The sequence below is a fragment of the Heterodontus francisci genome, chromosome 3 (assembly GCF_036365525.1).
Source record: "Heterodontus francisci isolate sHetFra1 chromosome 3, sHetFra1.hap1, whole genome shotgun sequence".
Classification (NCBI taxonomy): Eukaryota; Metazoa; Chordata; class Chondrichthyes; order Heterodontiformes; family Heterodontidae; genus Heterodontus; species Heterodontus francisci.
In genome coordinates, this window is record NC_090373.1 from 207,091,530 (window position 1) to 207,108,989 (window position 17,460).

At 42.9% G+C, this 17,460-nt stretch overlaps 1 protein-coding gene across 5 annotated transcripts in view; it reads right to left on the reverse strand.

The window, feature by feature from the left end:
* abcc10 (ATP-binding cassette, sub-family C (CFTR/MRP), member 10) overlaps positions 1–17,460 on the reverse strand; it is a 505,256-nt gene that overhangs the window by 308,852 nt on the left and 178,944 nt on the right. The gene's annotated exons all lie outside the window — the stretch shown is intronic.

The following is a 17,460-nucleotide window of genomic DNA, read 5'->3' on the forward strand; positions in this document are numbered from 1 at the left end:
TGACAGCCTTATCAAATCTCTCAGAAACACACTGCTGTCGTGAACATGGAATGCACTACTTGCCTTGGCATGAGGGCTGCCATTTAAGAAAGAATTCATTATCCAAACGTCCATTACAACATCAACTGTTAACATTTCATTGCCAACCCTAGCGAGAAGCCATGACAATCCAGAGATTGTGGGGTACATTCACCCTGGATCAATCCACACACTGAAGGTACATTTAACCCCAACCCAGTAACAATCCACACACTGAGGGTACATTTAACCCCAACCCAGTAACAATCCACACACTGAGGGTACATTTAACCCCAACCCAGTAACAATCCACACACTGAGGGTACATTTAACCTCACCCCAGTAACAATCCACACACTGAGGGTACATTTAACCCCACCCCAGTAACAATCCACACACTGAAGGTACATTTAACCCCACCCCAGTAACAATCCACACACTGAGGGTACATTTAACCTCACCCCAGTAACAATCCACACAGTGAGGGGACATTTAACCCCACCCCAGGTACAATCCACACACTGAGGGTACATTTAACCCCACCCCAGTAACAATCCACACACTGAGGGTACATTTAACCTCACCCCAGTAACAATCCACACAGCGAGGGGACATTTAACCCCACCCCAGTAATAGTCCACACACTGAGGGTACATTCAACCCCACCCCAGTAACAATCCACACACTGAGGGTACATTTAACCTCACCCCAGTAACAATCCACACACTGAAGGTACATTTAACCTCACCCCAGTAACAATCCACACACTGAGGGTACATTTAACCTCACCCCAGTAACAATCCACACACTGAAGGTACATTTAACCCCACCCCAGTAACAATCCACACACTGAAGGTACATTTAACCTCACCCCAGTAACAATCCACACACTGAAGGTACATTTAACCCCAACCCAGTAACAATCCACACACTGAGGGTACATTTAACCTCACCCCAGTAACAATCCACACACTGAGGATACATTTAACCTCACCCCAGTAACAATCCACACACTGAGGATACATTTAACCCCACCCCAGTAACAATCCACACAGTGAGGGTACATTCAACCCCACCCCAGTAACAATCCACACACTGAAGGTACCTTTAACCCCAACCCAGTAACAATCCACACACTGAAGGTACATTTAACCCCAACCCAGTAACAATCCACACACTGAGGGTACATTTAACCTCACCCCAGTAACAATCCACACACTGAAGGTACATTTAACCTCACCCCAGTAACAATCCACACACTGAGGATACATTTAACCTCACCCCAGTAACAATCCACACACTGAAGGTACATTTAACCTCACCCCAGTAACAATCCACACACTGAGGATACATTTAACCCCACCCCAGTAACAATCCACACAGTGAGGGTACATTTAACCCCAACCCAGTAACAATCCACACACTGAGGGTACATTTAACCCCAACCCAGTAACAATCCACACACTGAGGGTACATTTAACCTCACCCCAGTAACAATCCACACAGTGAGGGGACATTTAACCTCACCCCAGTAACAATCCACACACTGAAGGTACATTTAACCCCACCCCAGTAACAATCCACACACTGAAGGTAAATTTAACCCCAACCCAGTAACAATCCACACACTGAGGGTACATTTAACCCCAACCCAGTAACAATCCACACACTGAGGGTACATTTAACCCCACCCCAGTAACAATCCACACACTGAGGATACATTTAACCTCACCCCAGTAACAATCCACACACTGAGGGTACATTTAACCCCACCCCAGTAACAATCCACACACTGAGGGTACATTTAACCCCACCCCAGTAACAATCCACACACTGAGGGTACATTTAACCCCAACCCAGTAACAATCCACACAGTGAGGCGACATTTAACCCCACCCCAGTAACAATCCACACACTGAGGCGACATTTAACCCCACCCCAGTAACAATCCACACACTGAGGGTACATTTAACCCCACCCCAGTAACAATCCACACACTGAGGGTACATTTAACCCCACCCCAGTAACAATCCACACACTGAGGGTACATTTAACCCCAACCCAGTAACAATCCACACAGTGAGGCGACATTTAACCCCACCCCAGTAACAATCCACACACTGAAGGTACATTTAACCCCAACCCAGTAACAATCCACACACTGAGGGTACATTTAACCCCACCCCAGTAACAATCCACACACTGAGGGTACATTTAACCTCACCCCAGTAACAATCCACACACTGAGGGGACATTTAACCCCACCCCAGTAACAATCCACACAGTGAGGGTACATTTAACCCCACCCCAGTAACAATCCACACACTGAGGGTACATTTAACCTCACCCCAGTAACAATCCACACACTGAGGGGACATTTAACCTCACCCCAGTAACAATCCACACACTGAGGGGACATTTAACCTCACCCCAGTAATAGTCCACACACTGAGGGGACATTTAACCTCACCCCAGTAACAATCCACACACTGAGGGTACATTTAACCTCACCCCAGTAACAATCCACACACTGAGGGGACATTTAACCTCACCCCAGTAATAGTCCACACACTGAGGGTACATTCAACCCCACCCCAGTAACAATCCACACACTGAGGGTATATTTCACACCACCCCAGTAACAATCCACACACTGAGGGGTACATTCCCCACTCTGTATTAATCCAGAGTCAGGATACATTTCCCACACTGTATTAATTCACACAGTGAGGATACATTCCCCACTCAGTATTATTCCACACTCTGTATTAATCCACACAGTGAGGATACATTCCCCATTCTGTATTAATCCACACTCTGAGGATACATTCCCCACTCTGTATTAATCCACACAGTGTGGATACATTCCCCATTCTGTATTAATCCAGACTCTGAGGATACATTCGCCACTCTGTATTAATCCACACAGTGAGGATACATTCCCCACTCTGTATTAATCCACACAGTGAGGATACATTCCCCATTCTGTATTAATCCACACAGTGATGATACATTCCCCATTCTGTATTTAGCCACACAGTGAGGATACATTCCCCATTCTGTATTAATCCACACAGTGAGGATACATTCCCCACTCTGTATTAATCCACACAGTGAGGATACATTCCCCACTCTGTATTAATCCACACAGTGAGGATACATTCCCCATTCTGTATTAATCCACACAGTGAGGATACATTCCCCACTCTGTATTAATCCACACAGTGATGATACATTCCCCATTCTGTATTTAGCCACACAGTGAGGATACATTCCCCACTCTGTACTAATCCACACACTGAGGATACATTCCCCACTCTGTACTAATCCACACACTGAGGATACATTCCCCATTCTGTATTAATCCACACAGTGATGATACATTCCCCATTCTGTATTTAGCCACACAGTGAGGATACATTCCCCACTCTGTATTAATCCACACACTGAGGATACATTCGCCATTCTGTATTAATCCACACAGTAAGGATACATTCCCCACTCTGTATTAATCCACACACTGAGGATACATGCCCCACTCTGTATTAATCCACACACTGAGGATACATTCCCCACTCTGTATTAATCCACACACTGAGGATACATTCGCCATTCTGTATTAATCCACACAGTAAGGATACATTCCCCACTCTGTATTAATCCACACACTGAGGATACATGCCCCACTCTGTATTAATCCACACACTGAGGATACATTCCCCACTCTGTATTAATCCACACTCTGAGGATACATTCCCCACTCTGTATTAATCCACACAGTGAGGATACATTCCCCACTCTGTATTAATCCACACACTGAGGATACATGCCCCACTCTGTATTAATCCACACACTGAGGATACATTCCCCACTCTGTATTAATCCACACTCTGAGGATACATTCCCCACTCTGTATTAATCCATACAGTGAGGATACATTCCCCATACTGTATTAATCCAGACAGTGAGGATACATTCCCCACTCTGTATTAATCCACACACTGATGATACATTCCCCACACTTTATTAATCCACACACTGAGGATACATTCCCCATTCTGTATTAATCCACACACTGAGGATACATGCCCCACTCTGTATTAATCCACACACTGAGGATACATTCCCCACTCTGTATTAATCCACACACTGAGGATATATTCCCCACTCTGTATTAATCCACACAGTAAGGATACATTCCCCACTCTGTATTAATCCACACACTGAGGATACATTCCCCACACTTTATTAATCCACACACTGAGGATACATGCCCCACTCTGTATTAATCCACACACTGAGGATACATTTCCCACTCTGTATTAATCCACACTCTGAGGATACATTCCCCACTCTGTATTAATCCACACACTGAGGATATATTCCCCACTCTGTATTAATCCACACAGTAAGGATACATTCCCCACTCTGTATTAATCCACACACTGAGGATACATGCCCCACTCTGTATTAATCCACACTCTGAGGATACATTCCCCACTCTGTATTAATCCACACAGTGAGGATACATTCCCCACTCTGTATTAATCCACACAGTGAGGATACATTCCCCACTCTGTATTAATCCACACTCTGAGGATACATTCCCCACTCTGTATTAATCCACACACTGAGGATACATTCCCCACTCTGTATTAATCCACACTCTGAGGATACATTCCCCACTCTGTATTAATCCACACAGTGAGGATACATTCCCCACTCTGTATTAATCCACACAGTGAGGATACATTCCCCACTCTGTATTAATCCACACTCTGAGGATACATTCCCCACTCTGTATTAATCCACACACTGAGGATACATTCCCCACTCTGTATTAATCCACACTCTGAGGATACATTCCCCACTCTGTATTAAACCACACTCTGAGGATACATTCCCCACTCTGTATTAATCCACACACTGAGGATACATTCCCCACTCTGTATTAATCCACACTCTGAGGATACATTCCCCACTCTGTATTAATCCACACAGTGAGGATACATTCCCCACTCTGTATTAATCCACACAGTGAGGATACATTCCCCACTCTGTATTAATCCACACAGTGAGGATACATTGCCCACTCTGTATTAATCCACACAGTGAGGATACATTCCCCATTCTGTATTAATCCACACAGTGAGGATACATTCCCCATTCTGTATTAATCCACACAGTGAGGATACATTCCCCACTCTGTATTAATCCACACAGTGAGGATACATTCCCCACTCTGTATTAATCCACACTCTGAGGATACATTTCCCACTCTGTATTAATCCACACACTGAGGATACATTCCCCACTCTGTATTAATCCACACTCTGAGGATACATTTCCCACTCTGTATTAATCCACACAGTGAGGATACATTCCCCATTCTGTATTAATCCACACAGTGAGGATACATTCCCCATTCTGTATTAATCCACACAGTGAGGATACATTCCCCACTCTGTATTAATCCACACACTGAGGATACATTCCCCACTCTGTATTAATCCACACAGTGAGGATACATTCCCCATTCTGTATTAATCCACACACTGAGGATACATTCCCCACTCTGTATTAATCCACACAGTGAGGATACATTCCCCATTCTGTATTAATCCACACAGTGAGGATACATTCCCCATTCTGTATTAATCCACACTCTGAGGATACATTCCCCACTCTGTATTAATCCACACTCTGAGGATACATTCCCCATTCTGTATTAATCCACACACTGAGGATACATTCCCCATTCTGTATTAATCCACACAGTGAGGATACATTCCCCACTCTGTATTAATCCACACACTGAGGATACATTCCCCACTCTGTATTAATCCACACAGTGAGGATACATTCCCCATTCTGTATTAATCCACACACTGAGGATACATTCCCCACTCTGTATTAATCCACACAGTGAGGATACATTCCCCACTCTGTATTAATCCACACAGTGAGGATACATTCCCCATTCTGTATTAATCCACACAGTGAGGATACATTCCCCATTCTGTATTAATCCACACAGTGAGGATACATTCCCCATTCTGTATTAATCCACACAGTGAGGATACATTCCCCATTCTGTATTAATCCACACAGTGAGGATACATTCCCCATTCTGTATTAATCCACACAGTGAGGATACATTCCCCATTCTGTATTAATCCACACAGTGAGGATACATTCCCCATTCTGTATTAATCCACACAGTGAGGATACATTCCCCATTCTGTATTAATCCACACTCTGAGGATACATTCCCCACTCTGTATTAATCCACACTCTGAGGATACATTCCCCATTCTGTATTAATCCACACAGTGAGGATACATTCCCCATTCTGTATTAATCCACACTCTGAGGATACATTCCCCACTCTGTATTAATCCACACTCTGAGGAGACATTCCCCACTCTGTATTAATCCACACTCTGAGGATACATTCCCCACTCTGTATTAATCCACACAGTGAGGATACATTCCCCATTCTGTATTAATCCACACAGTGAGGATACATTCCCCACTCTGTATTAATCCACACTCTGAGGATACATTCCCCACTCTGTATTAATCCACACAGTGAGGATACATTCCCCATTCTGTATTAATCCACACAGTGAGGATACATTCCCCATTCTGTATTAATCCACACAGTGAGGATACATTCCCCATTCTGTATTAATCCACACTCTGAGGATACATTCCCCACTCTGTATTAATCCACACTCTGAGGATACATTCCCCATTCTGTATTAATCCACACACTGAGGATACATTCCCCACTCTGTATTAATCCACACTCTGAGGATACATTCCCCACTCTGTATTAATCCACACAGTGAGGATACATTCCCCATTCTGTATTAATCCACACAGTGAGGATACATTCCCCACTCTGTATTAATCCACACAGTGAGGATACATTCCCCATTCTGTATTAATCCACACAGTGAGGATACATTCCCCACTCTGTATTAATCCACACAGTAAGGATACATTCCCCATTCTGTATTAATCCACACACTGAGGATACATTCCCCACTCTGTATTAATCCACACAGTGAGGATACATTCCCCACTCTGTATTAATCCACACACTGAGGATACATTCCCCATTCTGTATTAATCCACACAGTGAGGATACATTCCCCACTCTGTATTAATCCACACACTGAGGATACATTCCCCACTCTGTATTAATCCACACAGTGAGGATACATTCCCCACTCTGTATTAATCCACACTCTGAGGATACATTCCCCACTCTGTATTAATCCACACTCTGAGGATACATTCCCCATTCTGTATTAATCCACACAGTGAGGATACATTCCCCACTCTGTATTAATCCACACTCTGAGGATACATTCCCCATTCTGTATTAATCCACACAGTGAGGATACATTCCCCATTCTGTATTAATCCACACAGTGAGGATACATTCCCCACTCTGTATTAATCCACACTCTGAGGATACATTTCCCACTCTGTATTAATCCACACACTGAGGATACATTCCCCACTCTGTATTAATCCACACTCTGAGGATACATTTCCCACTCTGTATTAATCCACACAGTGAGGATACATTCCCCATTCTGTATTAATCCACACAGTGAGGATACATTCCCCACTCTGTATTAATCCACACAGTGAGGATACATTCCCCATTCTGTATTAATCCACACTCTGAGGATACATTTCCCACTCTGTATTAATCCACACACTGAGGATACATTCCCCACTCTGTATTAATCCACACAGTGAGGATACATTCCCCACTCTGTATTAATCCACACAGTGAGGATACATTCCCCATTCTGTATTAATCCACACAGTGAGGATACATTGCCCACTCTGTATTAATCCACACAGTGAGGATACATTCCCCACTCTGTATTAATCCACACAGTGAGGATACATTCCCCACTCTGTATTAATCCACACAGTGAGGATACATTCCCCACTCTGTATTAATCCACACTCTGAGGATACATTCCCCACTCTGTATTAATCCACACAGTGAGGATACATTCCCCACTCTGTATTAATCCACACAGTGAGGATACATTCCCCACTCTGTATTAATCCACACAGTGAGGATACATTCCCCACTCTGTATTAATCCACACAGTGAGGATACATTCCCCATTCTGTATTAATCCACACAGTGAGGATACATTCCCCATTCTGTATTAATCCACACAGTGAGGATACATTCCCCACTCTGTATTAATCCACACTCTGAGGATACATTCCCCACTCTGTATTAATCCACACACTGAGGATACATTCCCCACTCTGTATTAATCCACACAGTGAGGATACATTCCCCATTCTGTATTAATCCGTAGAGTCAGGATACATTCCCCACTCTGTATGAATCCACACTCTGAGGATACATTCCCCATTCTGTATTAATCCACACAGTGAGGATACATTCCCCATTCTGTATTAATCCACACAGTGAGGATACATTCCCCATTCTGTATTAATCCACACACTGAGGATACATTTCCCACTCTGTATTAATCCACACACTGAGGATACATTCCCCACTCTGTATTAATCCACACAGTGAGGATACATTCCCCATTCTGTATTAATCCACACTCTGAGGATACATTTCCCACTCTGTATTAATCCACACACTGAGGATACATTCCCCACTCTGTATTAATCCACACAGTGAGGATACATTCCCCACTCTGTATTAATCCACACAGTGAGGATACATTCCCCATTCTGTATTAATCCACACAGTGAGGATACATTCCCCATTCTGTATTAATCCACACAGTGAGGATACATTGCCCACTCTGTATTAATCCACACAGTGAGGATACATTCCCCACTCTGTATTAATCCACACAGTGAGGATACATTCCCCACTCTGTATTAATCCACACAGTGAGGATACATTCCCCACTCTGTATTAATCCACACTCTGAGGATACATTCCCCACTCTGTATTAATCCACACAGTGAGGATACATTCCCCACTCTGTATTAATCCACACAGTGAGGATACATTCCCCACTCTGTATTAATCCACACAGTGAGGATACATTCCACACTCTGTATTAATCCACACAGTGAGGATACATTCCCCATTCTGTATTAATCCACACTCTGAGGATACATTCCCCATTCTGTATTAATCCACACTCTGAGGATACATTCCCCACTCTGTATTAATCCACACAGTGAGGATACATTCCCCATTCTGTATTAATCCACACAGTGAGGATACATTCCCCACTCTGTATTAATCCACACTCTGAGGATACATTCCCCATTCTGTATTAATCCACACAGTGAGGATACATTCCCCACTCTGTATTAATCCACACAGTGAGGATACATTCCCCACTCTGTATTAATCCACACAGTGAGGATACATTCCCCATTCTGTATTAATCCACACAGTGAGGATACATTCCCCACTCTGTATTAATCCACACTCTGAGGATACATTCCCCACTCTGTATTAATCCACACAGTGAGGATACATTCCCCACTCTGTATTAATCCACACTCTGAGGATACATTCCCCACTCTGTATTAATCCACACACTGAGGATACATTCCCCACTCTGTATTAATCCACACAGTGAGGATACATTCCCCACTCTGTATTAATCCACACTCTGAGGATACATTCCCCACTCTGTATTAATCCACACAGTGAGGATACATTCCCCATTCTGTATTAATCCGTAGAGTCAGGATACATTCCCCACTCTGTATTAATCCACACTCTGAGGATACATTTCCCACTCTGTATTAATCCACACAGTGAGGATACATTCCCCACTCTGTATTAATCCACACAGTGAGGATACATTCCCCACTCTGTATTAATCCACACAGTGAGGATACATTCCCCACTCTGTATTAATCCACACTCTGAGGATACATTCCCCATTCTGTATTAATCCACACAGTGAGGATACATTCCCCATTCTGTATTAATCCACACAGTGAGGATACATTGCCCACTCTGTATTAATCCACACAGTGAGGATACATTCCCCACTCTGTATTAATCCACACAGTGAGGATACATTCCCCACTCTGTATTAATCCACACAGTGAGGATACATTCCCCACTCTGTATTAATCCACACTCTGAGGATACATTCCCCACTCTGTATTAATCCACACAGTGAGGATACATTCCCCACTCTGTATTAATCCACACAGTGAGGATACATTCCCCACTCTGTATTAATCCACACAGTGAGGATACATTCCCCATTCTGTATTAATCCACACAGTGAGGATACATTCCCCATTCTGTATTTAGCCACACAGTGAGGATACATTCCCCATTCTGTATTAATCCACACAGTGAGGATACATTCCCCACTCTGTATTAATCCACACAGTGAGGATACATTCCCCACTCTGTATTAATCCACACAGTGAGGATACATTCCCCATTCTGTATTAATCCACACAGTGATGATACATTCCCCATTCTGTATTTAGCCACACAGTGAGGATACATTCCCCATTCTGTATTAATCCACACAGTGAGGATACATTCCCCACTCTGTATTAATCCACACAGTGAGGATACATTCCCCACTCTGTATTAATCCACACAGTGAGGATACATTCCCCATTCTGTATTAATCCACACAGTGAGGATACATTCCCCACTCTGTATTAATCCACACAGTGATGATACATTCCCCATTCTGTATTTAGCCACACAGTGAGGATACATTCCCCACTCTGTACTAATCCACACACTGAGGATACATTCCCCACTCTGTACTAATCCACACACTGAGGATACATTCCCCATTCTGTATTAATCCACACAGTGATGATACATTCCCCATTCTGTATTTAGCCACACAGTGAGGATACATTCCCCACTCTGTATTAATCCACACACTGAGGATACATTCGCCATTCTGTATTAATCCACACAGTAAGGATACATTCCCCACTCTGTATTAATCCACACACTGAGGATACATGCCCCACTCTGTATTAATCCACACACTGAGGATACATTCCCCACTCTGTATTAATCCACACACTGAGGATACATTCGCCATTCTGTATTAATCCACACAGTAAGGATACATTCCCCACTCTGTATTAATCCACACACTGAGGATACATGCCCCACTCTGTATTAATCCACACACTGAGGATACATTCCCCACTCTGTATTAATCCACACTCTGAGGATACATTCCCCACTCTGTATTAATCCACACAGTGAGGATACATTCCCCACTCTGTATTAATCCACACACTGAGGATACATGCCCCACTCTGTATTAATCCACACACTGAGGATACATTCCCCACTCTGTATTAATCCACACTCTGAGGATACATTCCCCACTCTGTATTAATCCATACAGTGAGGATACATTCCCCATACTGTATTAATCCAGACAGTGAGGATACATTCCCCACTCTGTATTAATCCACACACTGAGGATACATTCCCCACACTTTATTAATCCACACACTGAGGATACATTCCCCATTCTGTATTAATCCACACACTGAGGATACATGCCCCACTCTGTATTAATCCACACACTGAGGATACATTCCCCACTCTGTATTAATCCACACACTGAGGATATATTCCCCACTCTGTATTAATCCACACAGTAAGGATACATTCCCCACTCTGTATTAATCCACACACTGAGGATACATTCCCCACACTTTATTAATCCACACACTGAGGATACATGCCCCACTCTGTATTAATCCACACACTGAGGATACATTTCCCACTCTGTATTAATCCACACTCTGAGGATACATTCCCCACTCTGTATTAATCCACACACTGAGGATATATTCCCCACTCTGTATTAATCCACACAGTAAGGATACATTCCCCACTCTGTATTAATCCACACACTGAGGATACATGCCCCACTCTGTATTAATCCACACTCTGAGGATACATTCCCCACTCTGTATTAATCCACACAGTGAGGATACATTCCCCACTCTGTATTAATCCACACAGTGAGGATACATTCCCCACTCTGTATTAATCCACACTCTGAGGATACATTCCCCACTCTGTATTAATCCACACACTGAGGATACATTCCCCACTCTGTATTAATCCACACTCTGAGGATACATTCCCCACTCTGTATTAATCCACACAGTGAGGATACATTCCCCACTCTGTATTAATCCACACAGTGAGGATACATTCCCCACTCTGTATTAATCCACACTCTGAGGATACATTCCCCACTCTGTATTAATCCACACACTGAGGATACATTCCCCACTCTGTATTAATCCACACTCTGAGGATACATTCCCCACTCTGTATTAAACCACACTCTGAGGATACATTCCCCACTCTGTATTAATCCACACACTGAGGATATATTCCCCACTCTGTATTAATCCACACTCTGAGGATACATTCCCCACTCTGTATTAATCCACACAGTGAGGATACATTCCCCACTCTGTATTAATCCACACAGTGAGGATACATTCCCCACTCTGTATTAATCCACACAGTGAGGATACATTGCCCACTCTGTATTAATCCACACAGTGAGGATACATTCCCCATTCTGTATTAATCCACACAGTGAGGATACATTCCCCATTCTGTATTAATCCACACAGTGAGGATACATTCCCCACTCTGTATTAATCCACACAGTGAGGATACATTCCCCACTCTGTATTAATCCACACTCTGAGGATACATTTCCCACTCTGTATTAATCCACACACTGAGGATACATTCCCCACTCTGTATTAATCCACACTCTGAGGATACATTTCCCACTCTGTATTAATCCACACAGTGAGGATACATTCCCCATTCTGTATTAATCCACACAGTGAGGATACATTCCCCATTCTGTATTAATCCACACAGTGAGGATACATTCCCCACTCTGTATTAATCCACACACTGAGGATACATTCCCCACTCTGTATTAATCCACACAGTGAGGATACATTCCCCATTCTGTATTAATCCACACACTGAGGATACATTCCCCACTCTGTATTAATCCACACAGTGAGGATACATTCCCCATTCTGTATTAATCCACACAGTGAGGATACATTCCCCATTCTGTATTAATCCACACTCTGAGGATACATTCCCCACTCTGTATTAATCCACACTCTGAGGATACATTCCCCATTCTGTATTAATCCACACACTGAGGATACATTCCCCATTCTGTATTAATCCACACAGTGAGGATACATTCCCCACTCTGTATTAATCCACACACTGAGGATACATTCCCCACTCTGTATTAATCCACACAGTGAGGATACATTCCCCATTCTGTATTAATCCACACACTGAGGATACATTCCCCACTCTGTATTAATCCACACAGTGAGGATACATTCCCCACTCTGTATTAATCCACACAGTGAGGATACATTCCCCATTCTGTATTAATCCACACAGTGAGGATACATTCCCCATTCTGTATTAATCCACACAGTGAGGATACATTCCCCATTCTGTATTAATCCACACAGTGAGGATACATTCCCCATTCTGTATTAATCCACACAGTGAGGATACATTCCCCATTCTGTATTAATCCACACAGTGAGGATACATTCCCCATTCTGTATTAATCCACACAGTGAGGATACATTCCCCATTCTGTATTAATCCACACAGTGAGGATACATTCCCCATTCTGTATTAATCCACACTCTGAGGATACATTCCCCACTCTGTATTAATCCACACTCTGAGGATACATTCCCCATTCTGTATTAATCCACACAGTGAGGATACATTCCCCATTCTGTATTAATCCACACTCTGAGGATACATTCCCCACTCTGTATTAATCCACACTCTGAGGAGACATTCCCCACTCTGTATTAATCCACACTCTGAGGATACATTCCCCACTCTGTATTAATCCACACAGTGAGGATACATTCCCCATTCTGTATTAATCCACACAGTGAGGATACATTCCCCACTCTGTATTAATCCACACTCTGAGGATACATTCCCCACTCTGTATTAATCCACACAGTGAGGATACATTCCCCATTCTGTATTAATCCACACAGTGAGGATACATTCCCCATTCTGTATTAATCCACACAGTGAGGATACATTCCCCATTCTGTATTAATCCACACTCTGAGGATACATTCCCCACTCTGTATTAATCCACACTCTGAGGATACATTCCCCATTCTGTATTAATCCACACACTGAGGATACATTCCCCACTCTGTATTAATCCACACTCTGAGGATACATTCCCCACTCTGTATTAATCCACACAGTGAGGATACATTCCCCATTCTGTATTAATCCACACAGTGAGGATACATTCCCCACTCTGTATTAATCCACACAGTGAGGATACATTCCCCATTCTGTATTAATCCACACAGTGAGGATACATTCCCCACTCTGTATTAATCCACACAGTAAGGATACATTCCCCATTCTGTATTAATCCACACACTGAGGATACATTCCCCACTCTGTATTAATCCACACAGTGAGGATACATTCCCCACTCTGTATTAATCCACACACTGAGGATACATTCCCCATTCTGTATTAATCCACACAGTGAGGATACATTCCCCACTCTGTATTAATCCACACACTGAGGATACATTCCCCACTCTGTATTAATCCACACAGTGAGGATACATTCCCCACTCTGTATTAATCCACACTCTGAGGATACATTCCCCACTCTGTATTAATCCACACTCTGAGGATACATTCCCCATTCTGTATTAATCCACACAGTGAGGATACATTCCCCACTCTGTATTAATCCACACTCTGAGGATACATTCCCCATTCTGTATTAATCCACACAGTGAGGATACATTCCCCATTCTGTATTAATCCACACAGTGAGGATACATTCCCCACTCTGTATTAATCCACACTCTGAGGATACATTTCCCACTCTGTATTAATCCACACACTGAGGATACATTCCCCACTCTGTATTAATCCACACTCTGAGGATACATTTCCCACTCTGTATTAATCCACACAGTGAGGATACATTCCCCATTCTGTATTAATCCACACAGTGAGGATACATTCCCCACTCTGTATTAATCCACACAGTGAGGATACATTCCCCATTCTGTATTAATCCACACTCTGAGGATACATTTCCCACTCTGTATTAATCCACACACTGAGGATACATTCCCCACTCTGTATTAATCCACACAGTGAGGATACATTCCCCACTCTGTATTAATCCACACAGTGAGGATACATTCCCCATTCTGTATTAATCCACACAGTGAGGATACATTGCCCACTCTGTATTAATCCACACAGTGAGGATACATTCCCCACTCTGTATTAATCCACACAGTGAGGATACATTCCCCACTCTGTATTAATCCACACAGTGAGGATACATTCCCCACTCTGTATTAATCCACACTCTGAGGATACATTCCCCACTCTGTATTAATCCACACAGTGAGGATACATTCCCCACTCTGTATTAATCCACACAGTGAGGATACATTCCCCACTCTGTATTAATCCACACAGTGAGGATACATTCCCCACTCTGTATTAATCCACACAGTGAGGATACATTCCCCATTCTGTATTAATCCACACAGTGAGGATACATTCCCCATTCTGTATTAATCCACACAGTGAGGATACATTCCCCACTCTGTATTAATCCACACTCTGAGGATACATTCCCCACTCTGTATTAATCCACACACTGAGGATACATTCCCCACTCTGTATTAATCCACACAGTGAGGATACATTCCCCATTCTGTATTAATCCGTAGAGTCAGGATACATTCCCCACTCTGTATGAATCCACACTCTGAGGATACATTCCCCATTCTGTATTAATCCACACAGTGAGGATACATTCCCCATTCTGTATTAATCCACACAGTGAGGATACATTCCCCATTCTGTATTAATCCACACACTGAGGATACATTTCCCACTCTGTATTAATCCACACACTGAGGATACATTCCCCACTCTGTATTAATCCACACAGTGAGGATACATTCCCCATTCTGTATTAATCCACACTCTGAGGATACATTTCCCACTCTGTATTAATCCACACACTGAGGATACATTCCCCACTCTGTATTAATCCACACAGTGAGGATACATTCCCCACTCTGTATTAATCCACACAGTGAGGATACATTCCCCATTCTGTATTAATCCACACAGTGAGGATACATTCCCCATTCTGTATTAATCCACACAGTGAGGATACATTGCCCACTCTGTATTAATCCACACAGTGAGGATACATTCCCCACTCTGTATTAATCCACACAGTGAGGATACATTCCCCACTCTGTATTAATCCACACAGTGAGGATACATTCCCCACTCTGTATTAATCCACACTCTGAGGATACATTCCCCACTCTGTATTAATCCACACAGTGAGGATACATTCCCCACTCTGTATTAATCCACACAGTGAGGATACATTCCCCACTCTGTATTAATCCACACAGTGAGGATACATTCCACACTCTGTATTAATCCACACAGTGAGGATACATTCCCCATTCTGTATTAATCCACACTCTGAGGATACATTCCCCATTCTGTATTAATCCACACTCTGAGGATACATTCCCCACTCTGTATTAATCCACACAGTGAGGATACATTCCCCATTCTGTATTAATCCACACAGTGAGGATACATTCCCCACTCTGTATTAATCCACACTCTGAGGATACATTCCCCATTCTGTATTAATCCACACAGTGAGGATACATTCCCCACTCTGTATTAATCCACACAGTGAGGATACATTCCCCACTCTGTATTAATCCACACAGTGAGGATACATTCCCCATTCTGTATTAATCCACACAGTGAGGATACATTCCCCACTCTGTATTAATCCACACTCTGAGGATACATTCCCCACTCTGTATTAATCCACACAGTGAGGATACATTCCCCACTCTGTATTAATCCACACTCTGAGGATACATTCCCCACTCTGTATTAATCCACACACTGAGGATACATTCCCCACTCTGTATTAATCCACACAGTGAGGATACATTCCCCACTCTGTATTAATCCACACTCTGAGGATACATTCCCCACTCTGTATTAATCCACACAGTGAGGATACATTCCCCATTCTGTATTAATCCGTAGAGTCAGGATACATTCCCCACTCTGTATTAATCCACACTCTGAGGATACATTTCCCACTCTGTATTAATCCACACAGTGAGGATACATTCCCCACTCTGTATTAATCCACACAGTGAGGATACATTCCCCACTCTGTATTAATCCACACAGTGAGGATACATTCCCCACTCTGTATTAATCCACACTCTGAGGATACATTCCCCATTCTGTATTAATCCACACAGTGAGGATAC